A 16,994-nucleotide genomic window follows, 5' to 3' on the forward strand; every position below is an offset into this window, starting at 1 on the left:
CAGGTCATCATTCCCTCCCACAGGTGAAGTGTCCAATAGACAGGGAAAAAACGACTGATCATTTGCTGACTGTTCCTTTTGATGCAATGTCTGTATTTAAGATGCCCGAGTCACTGAAGAGGGTGTCCAACAACTTCTCTCACCCATAGGCTGTGGTTGCACTGCAAACAAAGCTTTCAACCGGAGTTAGTGATGTCCTGACTATTGATGCCATCTTTCATGAGCTTAATATGCTCACTTCTCTTGGCAAGATTTGGGATAGTTGGTGTTCCTGCTGCCTACGTTTTTGCACCAATTGATGTTGCAAGCACTGCAACAAAGCAGTGTTGCACACTGGCACAGTGACTCCACCTCTGCGAGAGTGTTAGGCAGAAAGCCCACTTTTTACAACATATAGTAGCCCCCTGTTATTTTTTTGATCGTTTTGGGGAATTAGGATTTAATATTAAGTCTGACAGTGTGCAGCTCTGTGTTTTTGGGCTCTATCTTAAGAGTCCATCGGACTCCTATGAAAGGGGTGGCTCAAATGTACCCTAAAGTCTCCCTGAGACAGTACCCACTTGCTGTTAGTCATGTGGCCAAGCTGATGTCGGCTTTTTTGTCTTTGTAAAGTGTTCCACTGGGTGGACTCCATTTAACTTGGCTGGGTCTTTTTTTGACCCTTCCCCCATTCATCAAAATTGAGGTTTTGGTTGTTGCCTTGAAGACCACAGGGGTCACTTGACTATACCTTGTCCCTCTTTGTATGTGTGCGAGGAAGTGGCTATCTTCGGCCACTGGGTGTGTGTGTATTACAAGATTGGGAGCTGCAGCCAGCTTGAAACCAGTTCTAATAAGCCTGTGCAGATGCCTGACTGGGACAGTGTGCATCCCTTCCTTTGTGTGAGACCTTGCCAGAATGCCAGGGTAAGCTTGGAGGGGTGGTCTGCCATTTTTAGACCACCCGCTGGTTTGAATTATGATTGGTGTTGGTGTGGGATTGGATGTGTTGTTCACTTACTAGCTCCCCAGAGGGATAACAAAGCAGACGTCCTTGTCCTCACCTTGTCTGTCTGCAACTGGAGCTCTGAGTTTGCACTCTGGAAGGTCTGCTGCTCGCGGAAGGACTGAAGCGCTGCATCAGCACCTTTTGACGTCCCAAACCATCTACCAGCAATTCACTGCTTCCCCGAAGAAGATGAGAAGGAATCCTCTGCCACACGCCTTCATCCCGATCCAGTTGGGACGAGTAGATCACAGCTCTGCCACCCTGAAGCTCTGGACCATGCCTGCATCGCCAGACCTAGAAGTGGGTGTTCCTTCACTACAAGGACCCTGAAGACTCTCTGAGATAAATGGACCCAGCAATCTTCTCCACAGGACCCCAGGCAGGCACTGCGGTACAGCCACGCCTCACCTATGAAGCTCCAGAGGCCATGCTGCCTCCAATACTGTGACTGCACCAGCAAACGCGCATTCCCCGTCTACCACCCTGAAGCTCCGGACCATGCCTGCATCGCCAGACCTAGAAGTGGGTGTTCCTTCACTACAAGGACCCTCAAGACTCTCTGAGATAAATGGACCCAGAAATCTTCTCCACAGGACCCCAGGCAGGCACTGCGGTACAGCCACGCCTCACTTATGAAGCTCCAGAGGCCATGCTGCCTCCAATACTGTGACTGCACCAGCAAACGCGCATTCCCCGTCTATCTTTCATGAATGGCTCCTCTGAGGTGTGTTTTCATCAGCTTTTCTTCATACCCCCCTTTCGCTGGGGTCTGGGAAAGCCAACCCCTCCCTCAGAAGATGGATCCTGTGCCCCAGGATTATGTGGGAACTGTGCATCCGCGGCAACCACCAAATACCACTGCCTTTCATTTCTGCTGCTCTGGCTCGAACCCCTGATCTGTGAATTGACGAATCCTGAATAATCGTTCTTTCCAGGGAACCGGGTGCCCCTTATGAATCACTGTGCTGTCACTGAAGCACAATGTGCACTGCAGCTGGCACTGTAAACCACCGACCGCATCCTGCAGCACTGCTTACCCGGACCAAGGGTATTACTGTCCTGATCTTCTGGCACTGCTGGTGGGAACTTTCTTAATTTCTTCGCCTCCACCAACTCTTGAGGGTCTCCCTCCAACAGAAGGCATGGCTCCTTCAGGGCACGTTTACACTGAGGTAAATCCCTCCTGCCAAAGACTGCCTTTATTCACAATGCTGGTCCCTCTTGGTCTCTGAGGACTTGCCTGACTGTACCTAAAAGCATTTGCGTGCCTGTTATTGCTGTTTCCATTTCAGGAATAACTTTTCTATTGACTCTAAAAGAAGCCACATTTAAAAGTTGATACTTAATTGCTACATTGTGCCCTCTTTGTTTTGAAAGGTTGTACTTAATTGTTAGTATAATGTTTTCTCTTTGTCTTTTCTTAATATAAAACTTTTATATTTGTGTACACATATAGTGTGTGGTACCTCTCTTGTGTATCTAACCAAAAGTATGTAGTGTGCCTGTGAAGCACCCCACTGGACCTCCTTTGAGGTAGGCCTGGGCTGCTGTGCCATGACTGCCACCTGGAGAGGGGGCTGAGTTGGGGGGAATCACCTCTAGCACCCGAGTCACCTGACCACAGGGTCTTCAGGAAAATCCCACTAACAAAGACCCTGTCCCCTGATACGTGCGGGTGAAAGGATGCACTTTTACTTTGATGCATGAGTCCACAAAGCCAGCAGGCACTCAATGGTACCTCTATATCTAACTACCAATGGATCACCACACGTGGTTGAAAGCAGGTCACTCACTGTCGGTGCCGTAGCGCTGCCACCTGCTACGGCATGGGCACTTGCCATGTTGGTCAGGTGGAGCTCAAGCAGTAACACCAGAGTGAGATCATCATTTAGGGAGGGATTTTAATGGTTAACACGCTTGGTGACCTCCTTTATTAGACGTCACTCAGCAGCTGCTCCTGTCAATAAGATAACAATTCCCCATCTAGAGCGCGCCTATGAGTGTTGCAGCAATCCTTGGCGGCATTGGAATGCTTGTGTTTCCTGTCCAGCATGCGCAAAGTAGAAGTCCAACGGGTGGACACAGGCTTTTGGGTTATGCAGTGGCAGTTTATGACACACTTTAAGTTAGTGCAGTTGATCTTTGGCATGGTGAGCCCGGCTGAAATGGGAGCTGATCTTCTCAGACACCACGACCGTGACTTTGACAGCCCACAAGGTGAAGGAAATCCGCAAAAGCCAGTGGTGGGCATTGTCTTGCCAATTCATAAGGCAACAAGGACATTTGATCACTCAGAATAAAAAGAAAAACTGGAAGTCTTAGACTGGATCGAAACAATAGAGAAGGTTAGATCAGATCCAGTTCAAAGTGCGTTCTTGGGGGGGGGGAGAAACCTGGGTGTCTTTCGTGCTATCTAATGAAATCCCCGAACAGAAAGTTGAGTTCAAATTTCCTCAGAATGAAATTAAACTTGGTGCATTGTGGGGCAATTTTAGAAAAGCGAAACCAAGGGGACAAGGCAAAATAACTGTGTTCCATTTGCTTAAACCCTGAGACTCAAACAATAAGGCATTTGCTAATGGACTGTGAAGGTTCATGGATACATTGGTTAAGATTATTTAGGAACTTTGTGCGCAGAGAGCAAGACATTATATCAGACTTTTTGTGGGACAGACTTATTTCTGGTACTAATGCCGCGTTGACGTCGGCAGCTATCCAGGTGTTAATCAACTGCGAAATAATCATTAAACCTGTATAGCCCAGGAAAATAGATCACCACAACACTGTGCACTCATCGAGCCAAAAAAAAAAGAAATTGCTGTAACATGCCCAAATGCAAAATATGAGGCCTTCGCCATTGTAACCCCACCTCCTTGACCTTCCCCACCACCTTCTCCCAGATGTCAACTCCTCTGTGGCTTCTGGCCTGAAGCCTTTGCATTCACACCGTTGCCTGGTGCTGAAAGGCATACACCCGCTGCCCCCTTGAATTACTCATGTTGAAGGAAGGAAAGACCACCCAGTCTGCACTGTCAGCCATGTAGTCAATGATCTGACCATTAGTCCACATGTCCATGGTGAAGAGGTATTTTTGGCTCATGGACCACCCGTTGTAGCCATAACCTCCTTGTTCAATTCCAGTAAAACTTTGTGAGAGAAAGAATCTTAGCCGGGAACGTCCCAGCAGTGATGAAAGTTGCCGGAATCCAGCGTTTTCCGCAAACAAGTAGGCAACATTATAGCCTGGCTAGCATCGAGCAGGCACTGTCTGTCATAGGACTTCTGATATTTCTGGCCACACTCAAGTGCTTCCTTAACACTGCCATGATGCAATGAGGGATCACTTCAGTGCATCGCTGGAGGGCAAAGGCTAGAGCTTGGTGTCCTACTCCTACTCCTAGTGCCAAGCACTGATTCAGCTGCAGTCATTCTAGAGATAATTGTGTGGACTGGTGGAGATATGATGCTTGTCTTATGGTGCGGAGGGGGATGGCCATCAGATATGCTGACGTCTTCCCATGTCTGTGCATGGTGCCACTGCATATGGGGCATATGGGACCCCGCCTTCGCTCGGTACACTGATTTCTGGAAGCGTGAGCAAGTGGCCATATTTAGTTGCTGATGATTCTCTGTGAGGTACTGCCAGGCCTTTGACTTTCATAGGGGGCTAACAGCACACTGACCAGGCTCAAGTGGCTGTTAGGGTGCTGGCAGTGGTGGCACTGGTGCTGTTCTTGGTGCCATGTAATTATGTAATGTGCTTTGTGATCTGTGAAGGGACGGCTGCTTCTCAAACAGACGGTGCACAGGTGGAGGCATGCTTTTATTGATGGTGCTGCCTCTGCATCTGTACTGTCATTCTCCTCTGCCTCCTGAGTATAACTGCTTTCCAACAGCAATACTTGTTCCGGGCTGGACTCTGATGGAGCATAATCCTATCGTTATTTATTATTTTATTTATTTATCTACTTATATCATGCCGAAAACCCGCAGGCCTCAAGGCGCATGGGACACAGAAGAAAACATTAAACAAGGACAATCATTTGCACATCTTGTGACAAGTGGTTTAGAGTGACAATAATAGGTCTCCTCATCTAAACAGATGTGTTTTCAGAGATTTCCTGAAAGAGACCAGGTCCGTCTCCAACCGAAGGGAGCGAGGTCGCTTATTCCAGAACTGTGTAGCCTGTACTGCAAAGGCTTTACCCTTACCGGTGGCCCGGCAGAATCGCGGTACGTTTAATAAGCCCTGATCTTCTGAACATAAGGACCTGAGGGGAATGTATCTCGAGAACTGTTTCTCTAGGTACTTCGGAGCTGTGCCATAGATACATCTGTGAACTATAGTCATAGATTTGAAGATCATTCTATCCTCCATTCTCAGCCAGTGCAGTGATTTTCTTCCTTCCATAATATGCTCTTTGCACTTGATGCCCTTCACTTTTCGGATGGTATGATTTTCCATGAGCTGACACTTTTCTATTACTTTCTTAGAGGCTCCAAGGAGAAAGGCATTACCGTAATCCAGTCGGGACATAATAATTGCCCTAGCAACCGTAGCTCTATTTTCCTCATTGAGGAAAGGGCGGATGGTTCTCAACAGATGTAGGTAGTAGGCATTATTCTTGTGGAGGTATTTCACCTGTGCTTCCGATCCCACTGATGCTTCCATCATCATCCCCAATCTTTTGACCTGAGACGAGACAGAAATAATTGTCTCCTTTATAACAAAGGCTTCATATTCTGTGCCCAGTTTGGCTCTGGCCTAACTTGAGCCAAAAACCATCAGTATGGTCTTAGAACCTTTTAGGCACATCCAATTTTGTCTCATCCATTGGTCTATTGTATTGTAGACTTCTGTTATTTTAGCACTGTCTACAGCATGATCCCCACCTAGTTCAAAGATCAATTGCGTATCGTCGACGTAGTTTGTAAAGAATACGCCGACGCTTTCTAGGAGTTCACATAAACATCTCATATATAGATTAAAGAGAAGGGGAGATAGACTAGCTCCCTGCGGAACCCTGAAAAAGATAGGCAACGGTTTCAGAGAATTTGTCCCCCCAGTGCACTCGGGCACTCCGATCTGCCAAGAAAGAGCTCAGCCATGCCAGTGCCGTTAGGACTGTCTGACCCAATGGACGGAGGAGATAGTGACCTGACACTTTCAGTCTCCTCCTGCTGTTCATGTATTTTGCCTGTCATGCTTCCCTGGTCTACATTAGATAAGATTTTCACACCTCCCGCTTCTGCCGTTGAGATGAGGGGTGGGGAAATGAAAGTGCAGGCTCCTATGTCAGTCTCAGTGGATGCTTGTTGTCATGGTGCAATACCTTTGCATTTTCTTGTACTGGAATGTATTTCCCTGAGTGACTTGTGTTTGGTGTGTTAAGCATGAGCTGGATGATACCTTAAATTGACCCCCTGCAATGTTGGCCTACTCAGTGTAGACAGCAATTGCTTCTATAGGAATTAAAGGCAATGACCAGCATGGCTTACCTCTCACTCATTTGGGTGCTAAAATGTTTTTCCAAATATGTCCAACGTTGTGTCACCTTTCTCCTACATGAATCTCTGCTTCTCCTTTCTAGCAAAATCAGGCAAACAAGTCTGCCCCTGAAATTCGCCTCCTGCTCTTCTTCCCAGGTGTCACCTGGTGTCATGTGTCACATCCACTCACTTCAAAAGACGGACACCAACTGGTGTGTCACCAAATCTCCCTTAATCTCTGGTAACCCCTTCCAGCAAAATCAGGCAAGCGTGTCTCTCCCACAAACTTCCCTGGGAGATTCCTTGCTCCTCCCACTACTTTTCCAAGGTGTCACCTGGTGGTACGTGGCTCGACCATTCACTTGAAGAGATTGGCATTCACTGGTGTATCACCCACCTCCCTGAATCTCTGCTGATCCCTCCCAGCAAAATCAGATGAGCGTGTCTCTCCCACAAGCTGCTTTCACAGATTACGGCTCCTCTCCTCCTGCACCTCCTCGCAGGTGTCACCCAATGGCACACATCTCATCCACTTGCTTCTTGCGACGGACAATGACTTGTGTGTCAACCTCCTCCTGAATCTCTCCTGCACTCTCCTCGCAAAATCAGGTGCACATGACTCTCCCACAAGCTCCCCGCATGGATTCCCAGAACCACTCACTTCTCCTCCAGGTGTCACCCAATCACCCAATAGCAATAGCACCCAATGATATGTGTCTCACCCACACACTTCAAGAGTGGTACACTGACTGGAGTAACGCCCAACTCCCCAAATCTCTCGAGGTGGCACTGTGCCATTTCCCCCACTCCCAATCAGTGATAGTGTCACATAGTTCTGCATAAGCAAACGCAGCCCTAAGTCCACCACTTTGTGGCTGGTTTCCGAATCACACACCACCAGTCCATACCCTTCTTCCTACAATTACTCTAAACAGCTCTAAACTTTGGTAAATATTATTTTCCTCCCTCCAGCAAATATCTCCTGGCTCTGTGAAAGCTACCTCATACTGTGTGGGTGCTCCAGCCACATGGACCCCTTTAAACTACATGGATGAACTTCAGACAAACTGTTCCAAATGTTTGTATGAGGTTTGTCCTTGACAAATCACACAAATGCAGCTGATTTGGGTTATGCTGCTGTAAATCTCAGGATACCACTTGGACCCTTACAACCTCGGGTTGTATTAAAGGCTACGGGATGGGTTACCTACGGTTTAAGATTATGTTTCATTTAACTGGTTGCAACAGCGCCTTGATGCCTCCGGGCTTAGGCACTCTTCAAATCAAATAAAGAAATAAATCAATGTGTGTTCAGGCCTACTCTCCGCTCTTCCTGTCCTGGATTTTGCTTACCCTCATGGCAAGCCCCATAATCTCCTTAGACTTTAATGGATGTACACACCCAGAAAAACCTGTATCGCCTGCCAAACAAATGTAGTGATTTTTACTTGAATTCAATGGGACCACCCACCAAAAAAACATGATTTCGCCACCTTCGAGAATCAACAATGAACAGGTTAAGAGGTATGCACACCCAGTTACTTTCGTCTTTATCCAGCAGCTGTGAGTCCCTAGACACCATCCTTGAGCAACACCGGCTCTAAGGCTGAGATGTACTCCATGACTTCAGTGGCTTCCCCTCTGTAACGCGGTTTCCTGTTTCCGCTGCTGTTCCCTGACGCAAAGCCCCACTCAAAGTAAGGAGGAATAGAATGACAGGTCATGTTATTTCATGGTATATTGTATTATGGTATGGTATTTTAAACTGCGCCAGTCACCATCATAATAGTTTCCAAGCACCTAGACTTGCCTGTGAATCAGCAAATGCTCGGGGGTATTAACACCTTAGCCTGCTCGGGGAAAGCAAATTAACGAGGGGAAGATAAGAGGACGGGAAAGCAGGAAATAGATGCTAGACACCAAGGGAGGGAAGCACACATGCCAACAGTATCCATTCCATTCAGCAGGCACGTGCCCAATCCTAGTTTTAACTTTGCAATCTGTGAGTTGTCCTCCTGGATGTCCCCATTATAAATCCAAGACTACAAGTCCCATAATGCAAAGTTAAACCCCGGACTGGACTGCGTCTCCTGAATTAAACGGGTTATTTGGCCTGTAGAGGGACGCATGCAGAGGTGCCTCGGGTGGGGAATGTTTGTGATATCAGTGATAGCCTGGATGCATGCCAGTACTGCTTGATGGACCATAATTCCACAAAAGAGAGAAGCATGTGTCCTTAAGTGTTGCAATAATTGAGTTGTGCTACCCAGGAAAATGTGGAGAATCATAAGTTAGTACACAATGTAATGTTGGATGCAAGATAGGCCCGAAAGTGGTATTTTGGAGGCCTATTTGCAGGGCATCTCTATATGCTGCAAACTCTAGCATGGTAATTCCGGGACTACCAAGCACGAGTCAAGGGCGGTGCCCCTTGCCAAGAATCCCATTGTCGATGTCACTTCCTGTTCCACCCATTGCTCTGGCGAGCAGCCGCAGAGGCTCTGGGAGGTATGAGGGGCGCAGGGTGCATGCACGGCCTGCTAGTGGAGGTTCACAACTATAAGAAGCTGCTGTTTAAAAAGCGTGTCTGGGGAGGCTCCCGCTTTTACCAGCGAGAGATATAAGTGGTCTGGTAAGTGCTGTGCGACAGAGCAACCGCTCATCGTGTTTCCTTGTGCAGCACTGGCAGACAGTGGGATACAGAGGCGATGTGGGCGCGCGGGGAGGATTTAATGACTGTCACTCTGGGAGTGATGTTAATGGGATTTACACGTGCAGGCGAGAGAGAGAGAAAGAGAGAGAATTTGCGGCGCAAAATGTAACTGCCACACTCAGCCGTGTCTCTCGTCGCGCGGGAATCGCACATGTGCCCTTAGTTAAAGTGACAAATGCAAATGCAGTAATGCCGCTGTCAGACCCCTGCATTATTTCCTCGCCTCATGTCACCGTCACGCGGGAAGCGCATTATCCAGCACGCGCAGCGGCTGCCTGCCCAGGTGATATTAATCACAGACCGGCAGAGTGGACACTTGGCAACACTAGGAAGGAATACATTGAAGCTGCAAGTGCTAGGCCCCCATGCACTGACAAATGTGGCGTGTAATGCAGTATTTATTGTTGGTATTCATTTGTGAGGAGAACGCAGTGCCTCGAACAGAACACCGCGCGGGTGGCCATATAATGGACGGAGCAGGCCCATTGCTGGGTGCCTGAACCATGTATAAAAACAGAGTAACATAAGAGCTTACAGAAACATGAACTTGGCGGTGGAGAGTGTTAAGTTCATGCTTTGGAGTCAAAGTAGGCAAGTGAAGCCGTTCATGGGTTCGACAGATTTTACTAGGTACAGACTTTAGGTAAGTACATTAGGGCAGTCAAGTAAAATACATAGGCAGGGAGAGACATCCACCGGCCCCCTCATCATCTAAGCTCAGGCCCCAACTGACATTGTGGAACACCCATACACAGTCCATCCTTAACATTCCACACTAACATTCCATCAGGGGCTCATGCATACATAACAGGGAAAGACCAGAGCAAGCAAAACACAACACATCTCCCCCTTTACATTACAATGAAACGATGGGAAGACAGGGGTATGGTGAAACTATGCAATTTGGAGTTAAACACTTAGAGAAAACAATCACTAACATCCTCCTAAAATGTGCTCATCCAAACAATCAAACTATTACCTTACAGAGACCTTTGCAGTAGCTACATGAAGCCACACCACTCCTGAACTATCACCAGTACCATAACAGGCCTATTATGGAACTAACACTCGGGGACCAGCCCACCTTCTAACGCAATTCTTACTCCAATTTACATCACTACTGTACCCTACTTCATCATCCACCAACAACTGGTTGTGCCAATACACAAACAAACAGGGTTCTACCCCACTGACCGCCTAAAGCTCTGCGCCAGCTCTGGCAAACGGGGCACGCTCACCTTAAGGCCAGGGGTGGCCGGTGGATGTCTCCTTCTTCTCTTCTGCTTTCTGTCCCTTTTTCTGCTCCGTTTTCCTTTTTCTGTTGCGTGTTACTCCTTCCTTTGATGTAGTTTTCCAAGATCCTCGTCGCCAATGTTAAGTTCATGCTTTGGAGTCAAAGTAGGCAAGTGAAGCCGTTCATGGGTTCGACAGATTTTACTAGGTACAGACTTTAGGTAAGTACATTAGGGCAGTCAAGTAAAATACATAGGCAGGGAGAGACATCCACCGGCCCCCTCATCATCTAAGCTCAGGCCCCAACTGACATTGTGGAACACCCATACACAGTCCATCCTTAACATTCCACACTAACATTCCATCAGGGGCTCATGCATACATAACAGGGAAAGACCAGAGCAAGCAAAACACAACAGAGAGCAAGAGTGAGGGCAACATCAAAGGACACAAGGGGGGCCCCACATGGAATATATTTAATAGACGCAGGGGTCATTATCGTAGGATAATGTTCTTCCCAAGTTGTTTCTATCTCATCCCAAGCGATAATGACACTGGCCGAGCTCTCTATGGTTATTAGCACATGGAGCTGTGCAACTAACAAGGGAAGTATATGTATTGTTTGTGTGGGGGGGGGGCGAGCGGGGGAGGAGGAAAGGAGCACATACAAGCAACTTACAGTGTTTTTTAAAAATTATTTGCATTGGTTAATAAATCAACCTTTACAAAAATACTATAATTATCAAATTTCACATGATATAAATTATCACAATAATGTTCATTTACTTCGCATGGAACTGGTTGAAATAAGCTTTAAAAATGGTGTGTTATCTTGTTTGTTTAACAACAAGATAACACACCATTGCCTTTGTACAGCTAAAACAGTTATTTCTATACTAATTGCTAAGCTACTGCTCAAGATGGACTCCTTAGAATGAGGTGGATACAAGAGATTGCAGGCTGCATTTCGAGCATTCTGATTGGCTGAGAAGAGTTCTTCCATCTTGACCGAGTATGTTGAAACAGGCGAGCACTTGTTAGTAACTTGACTGCAGAATCGGTAGAGTTAGGGAGTGCACAGGTCAGTCATTACAAAAAGGAAATTGCACACTCTAAAAAGAGGACCGTTGGATGTGAATCTTGAGATATGAGCAGAAGATCGGAAGGGGATTCAATGTAGGGTGAACGAGCGAACGCAGGAGGAGGCACAGGGTGGACAAAGGGTGGAGACATTGAAGAGGTTTTGGCATCTAAGGGTGCGAGGGGTGAGAATAGCAGTAGGTAGGGGCAGTCAGAGCCGGCCGTAGGGCAGGGCGGGACGGACGGCACCAGCTCGGGGGAGTCTTTCATGGTCCTCCGAGCTGGTGTGAGGAGATAAGCCGCGACAGGTGCTCTATTGAAATTAAATATACTCCGCCCTCGCGAGCGCAACACATTTAATAACAATATGGCGCCCACTGTGCATATTAAAAAATATAGTGCTCCTCCCCCCTGCTGCATGACTAGGGGCACCCCTGGCGAGGGGAGGGGTGTCAAATGTTTGATTTACTACCCGGGGCTCTGCAGCTTCTAAGGCCAGCCAGGGGCAGGGGGCAGGGGGTGGGGAGCAGGATGCTTATCTGTGGATGGATTTGGAGACCCGAAGACGGAAGCAGTGAGACATTGAGATCTGCCTCATGTGGAGGTGCTGGGTGGAGTCGGATGAGGATCGTGCATGCTTGTAGGGGTGCAGGACACAGAATTCAGAACGTAGGTGAGCAGAGCAAAGTAGCATGGTGCCATGGGCGTCCCGTTAAACAGGCCTGAGAAGTAATCCAGGCGACGGAGTATGGCAGTGGAGACGTAGTCTTGGTAGAGTGATATGTGAAGGAGGTTAATACAGGGATTTCTTGAGTGTGGCCGCGTGAGCAGTAGGAAGCTCCGCCTAAAGCATCCGGCACATTTAATCATTCTATAAATGCAGAAGCACAAACAGATCAGCGGGCAATCAATTAGGTGAGATGTCGAGAGACAGAAGGCATCAAGGGATACATTCCAAATCCCGGGGCCACAGCATGAAAATCGTGTGTTGAAAGTTTGGGTTATCTTGATTGGGGTATGCCCAAAGTTAGAGTGCATTCGCTCCTGGTAGCCGCCAGCATGTGAAAGTTCATTGTTGGGAATATTTTAGAATTAAGGCTCTGGTAAATCAAACCTGACCTTCTGAATCTGATTCTTCCCTCCAGAAGAAGCCAATGGAGGGTGAGGGGTGACAAGGCCACATGGTCTAGCTCCAGGGATATGGCTCACGTACGCATGGAAGGCCGCATAGGAGTGGATCTGGACAGAATTCCATCCCATCACTGGGAGCGATGACCACATCTCATACCACTCCCTTAACTGGGAGCGATGACCACATCTCATACCACTCGTCCACAGTTTTCCGCAGGCGAATGTAAGATCTTTAAGAGTACAATGTGTCACGGGTGCAACCAAGAGACATTGCTGCAGGAACTACGGCAGTAAAAGGTCCTAGAGGGGAAGGGTGAGTTAGTCAGAAAACCAAAGACAAAGGACACCCGGGGGGTTGGAGTCTAGAAGGGACATTCTGTCAAGAAAGTAGTCATCCAGTTTTCCAAGCGTTCAAGAAAAGAGTTATGTACCTTGTGATTTAATATCTGGTGGCGGGTCATTCGGTTCACAATCTTTATATGATCTTCAGGTTGTTTTGGGTAGCATTGATATCTACGTTTGACGTTTTCGGGGAGGCATACAGCCCATGTTATCGCCAGGGAACATATGACCCAGTCAGGGAAAGCAGCATACGTTCAAGTCACCCACTCAATGTGGGCAGTCAGATTTGACCCGGTGGCTACCTACATTGCAGTGCCCCCTTCACGTGGCAGACTTCATTTCCTTTGTCCCACAATTTGATTTTTTTCCGCTAATAAAATGCATGTCCCTTTCCGAGGGCGAGAGATGAAGAAAGCAGGGATCCATTTTAGATCGCGGACTTGCTTACCCCCCTTTCTGGAGGTTGTATATTGTGCATCTTTGCACTGTTGCCAACAGAAAAGGCGAGGAAATGTGCTGTATGTGTACAATACCAGCAATGTGGCATGTGTGTTGTGTTGTGTGGCATGCTAGGATGCCTTCTGGAATGGCACCTAAGGAAGTTTCTGCCCCAACCCTGGTAGGTGCTTTGAGGAAGAAACAGCCTGAGGCAGCTATGGGGTGTGTTAGGTAAGATTTTCATATTAATGATAAATCTTCCTGACCTGTGTTAACCCCAGAAATGTTTGCTTGGACTTGGTAATGATTTTCCGTTGTCCCTAGGTAAGTGGGAATCTTTTTCTTTTCTCACCTAGTCTTTTACTCTTCTTATGGGTGACCTTTCTATGGCTCTACATAGTGGTTGGTTGGAGTTATAGTTTCCTATAACTTTTGTGCTTGGGCCGGGTTGCCCCTTTGGGCTCCCGTTATTTTCTCTTTCATGAATATGGGTGAACTACTGTTCCCTAGTCGTTAAGAGGGATTTACATCCCCTTTACATTTTGTATAAGTGAGCCTGAACACCCCACCCTATGTGGAGTGCTGGAGGGATACAATGTATCCCCTTTCTTACTTACCAGGCAACAATTTTGTTACAATTGCAAGGTTACTTGAATGGCTGGTGGCAGTGATTTTACCTTCATGACTTTTAGTCATTTCTACTCGAAGGCTGTTAATTCAGCCTCGGTAACACCCAAAATGGGCACTGTTCATCTAGAATGGCGGGTTCCTTCATTTCTGCAATTTCTATGCAGGCTTGTTGTTTCTGAGGTCTTCCTCTGACATTGTAGATGAGAACAACCTCAGTGGATGCTTTGTCTTCGGGGTATCCTTTGTATTCCATGCCCAAACACCAGAGTGTCTGAGAAGGCAGGAAGTGAGGCAGGAGTCCAAAACTCTGCGGCCCTTTGTCTTTCACCTTGCCTGAAAGGAACCCAGTCTCAATGGGGGGCTGGCAGTCCTGATTAGACAGCCAGCTCGCCTCTTTCTGTAAACTGCAGGGAGAGATTGCAGAGGTTGTGGTGTAGCTCCTGATAAATGCTCTGAAACTGGAAGCTGCTGACAAGTCGACCACTGGAGCTCGATCCAAAGAGGAAGATGAAGAAAAGACGTCTGTAGTAATTTCCAGCGACCAGAGAGTCTGTTGTGTAATCAGAGCCTGATACAACCCTTCCTTCCAATCAACCTGGGGGTCCCGAAAATGATGGCTCCTACCAAGAGGCTGGTCTGGTGGGACCCACTTGTCTCAAGAAGACCTGCATTTTGAGCCATCCCATAACATGCTGTTACCTTGCTGGGCTGCAATATCCCAATACCCTGGTATCTCAAGCCATTGTGTGGTGCATGGTCGTCTGAAATCTGAATCCGTCCGAAACGTTGGTGGCCTCCTCCTGGCTCTCCAGAGACACGAATCAAATCTATGTAGTCCTCTCACCAGAGTTCAGGACTGAGAGAGTGAAGAGAATCCAACCAGTGATATTCGAACTTCATCTGGCTGCTGTAAAAAGGCGCCAAATCCACAGAGCCACCAGATTCTGGGATGCATCTTTTGCTGAAATCCTCCTCTGATGACTGCTGCTACAAGTTCCCATCCAGTGTCCAGTTCTTTGATCTCCAGACCAAGAATCCAGGGACCAGGTCCTGTGCTGCTGTGTCCTGAAGGCATCCACTCTGAAGCTCCTCTTTTCTCATAAGGTACTCTGTGGACTTGGATAATACTTACCTTAAATCTGGTGTGCATCCTGTGAGGATGAGTGGGTGATTCGTGTGGTTGCGAGTTTGCCCATACCACTTGCCCAGGCCTAATGCTGGAGCACATATAGGGAAACTAGGAGTGTGGGCTATGCATTTCAACATTTGGACTCTGCATTTCAACATATGGACTCCGCATTTCACATTCACATTTTAGCGAGGGATTGAACTTCAACTGGGGCCTAGGGTGTGAAACACATTGCTGGACTTTGGGAGTCTCAGGCAGTACTAAATAGACGCCAATGCACAGAGCACATGCTTGAAATTGCACTTTACTTCAGGATGCTATTTCAATGAACTGAACTGCATTAAATATAATACTAACCTAAGTCTAACATATTAATTAACCTAACCCCATTTAACATATAACAGATTCCCATAATAATATTTAATGCAAATTAGCTCATGAAATAAACTGGATGCAGATTGAGCCAATGCATAATGCTCTGGAAATGGGAAATAAAAATGGACTTTTAACGTGCAAACTGAATCTGCGCTGTGTGGTAGCTGAAAAATGTGAAGATCCGTTCTGCTAGCAATATGGCTTTGTTTTGGAGTGGGAGAGCAAGAGAAAAATGAAACGTATTTCTCTTCAACAATGCAGTTAGCACAATGAGAAAAATTGCGTGATATGGGTAGGTCTGCATCCGGGGAGGTGCTCGTGATTGACAGGGGGTTTCATAAAAAAGGGTTTTGAGGCAGAGTAGAGAGCCATTCCTCTTCGGGCACCGACTGACGAAGGAGCAGAAGTGCTGGGTGCTGAGCAGCTGTCTCTCCTGGGTTGACGATCCTTAGAAAAACGGCAGTCTCGAATGCTTATCTGGGTTGACCCTGTGAGAGGCAGGCAGAAAGGCTGGGGGAGAGATGCTTATCAAAGGTGTCAGTGAGGTTAATATAAAGATAGGGAAGCATCGGATGAGACAGGAAGTGTTGATCACATCCATTAATGAAATACCCTTTCTTATAGGCACAAATTGCCCAAAGAGGTTCTCGCCCCTCATTGATGGGGTAAATGGAGTATTGTGGTCCTTAGCTAAAAAGCCTTTGAGAACCAAGAAAATAATGACACAAAGTAACAGTGTAAAAGAATGCCACACCGTTGCAAAATCAGAAAGTGCAGTGGAAATATATCTTTAAAATGTCTGTCTACCCAGCGTCACTGTCATTCTTATGTGTCAGGATGAAATGCGAGGAGACAAAGAGAAGCAGTCTTAGGGGATTTATTTGGATCCCAAGAAAGAATGGCCAACAGAAATAGATGAAAACATGCTGTGTTTTTATCTAAATGAAGAAAAACGCAAACCAAATGTCACTCCAGAGGTAAATAACTGCACCAGTATCAAAATGGAACGCCTTTTTGCTAGTACACATTACTATCCTACTTTAGGAGGGATTTAACCCATAATACACAGAGAAGTAAACATGAACAACTGAGTAACTAAAGGCTAAGAGGTGGAAACCATTAAGTATTCCTTTAAACTTATATGAGATGACACCTTAACGGGTACAGCAGCACCAATTAATCCAACAAATGCATAAAATTAGATATTACTTTATTGTGAATAGGAATGCATGCACAGTAGATGTGATTAAATAAATACAAACTTCACACCACACAGAATGGATTCGATGAACCGTATGACCAACGTCAGAATGTTATAGAAGATAAAGACAGTAATAACAAATGCTAAAAATTGGAAGTGACTTTATTGTAAAATGGGATGTATGTACAATAGATGTGATAAGTAGATATTGTATGACTAACGTCAGAATGCTACAGAAGATAAA

The 16,994-nt window shown here is 46.7% G+C and overlaps 1 long non-coding RNA gene across 1 annotated transcript in view; it reads left to right on the forward strand.

Annotated features, from left to right (window-relative positions):
• The first annotated feature begins 8,933 nt into the window (after window positions 1-8,933).
• Window positions 8,934-16,994, forward strand: part of LOC138581828 (uncharacterized) — a 37,551-nt gene continuing 29,490 nt past the window's right edge. Inside the window, exon 1 of the long non-coding RNA XR_011304807.1 lies at window positions 8,934-9,110. This is a non-coding gene — a long non-coding RNA (uncharacterized lncRNA). The remainder of the gene's footprint in view (window positions 9,111-16,994) is intronic.

Source organism: Ambystoma mexicanum, chromosome 3q (assembly GCF_040938575.1).
Source record: "Ambystoma mexicanum isolate Mex_15411 chromosome 3q, UKY_AmexF1_1, whole genome shotgun sequence".
In the NCBI taxonomy this organism is placed as follows: domain Eukaryota; kingdom Metazoa; phylum Chordata; class Amphibia; order Caudata; family Ambystomatidae; genus Ambystoma; species Ambystoma mexicanum.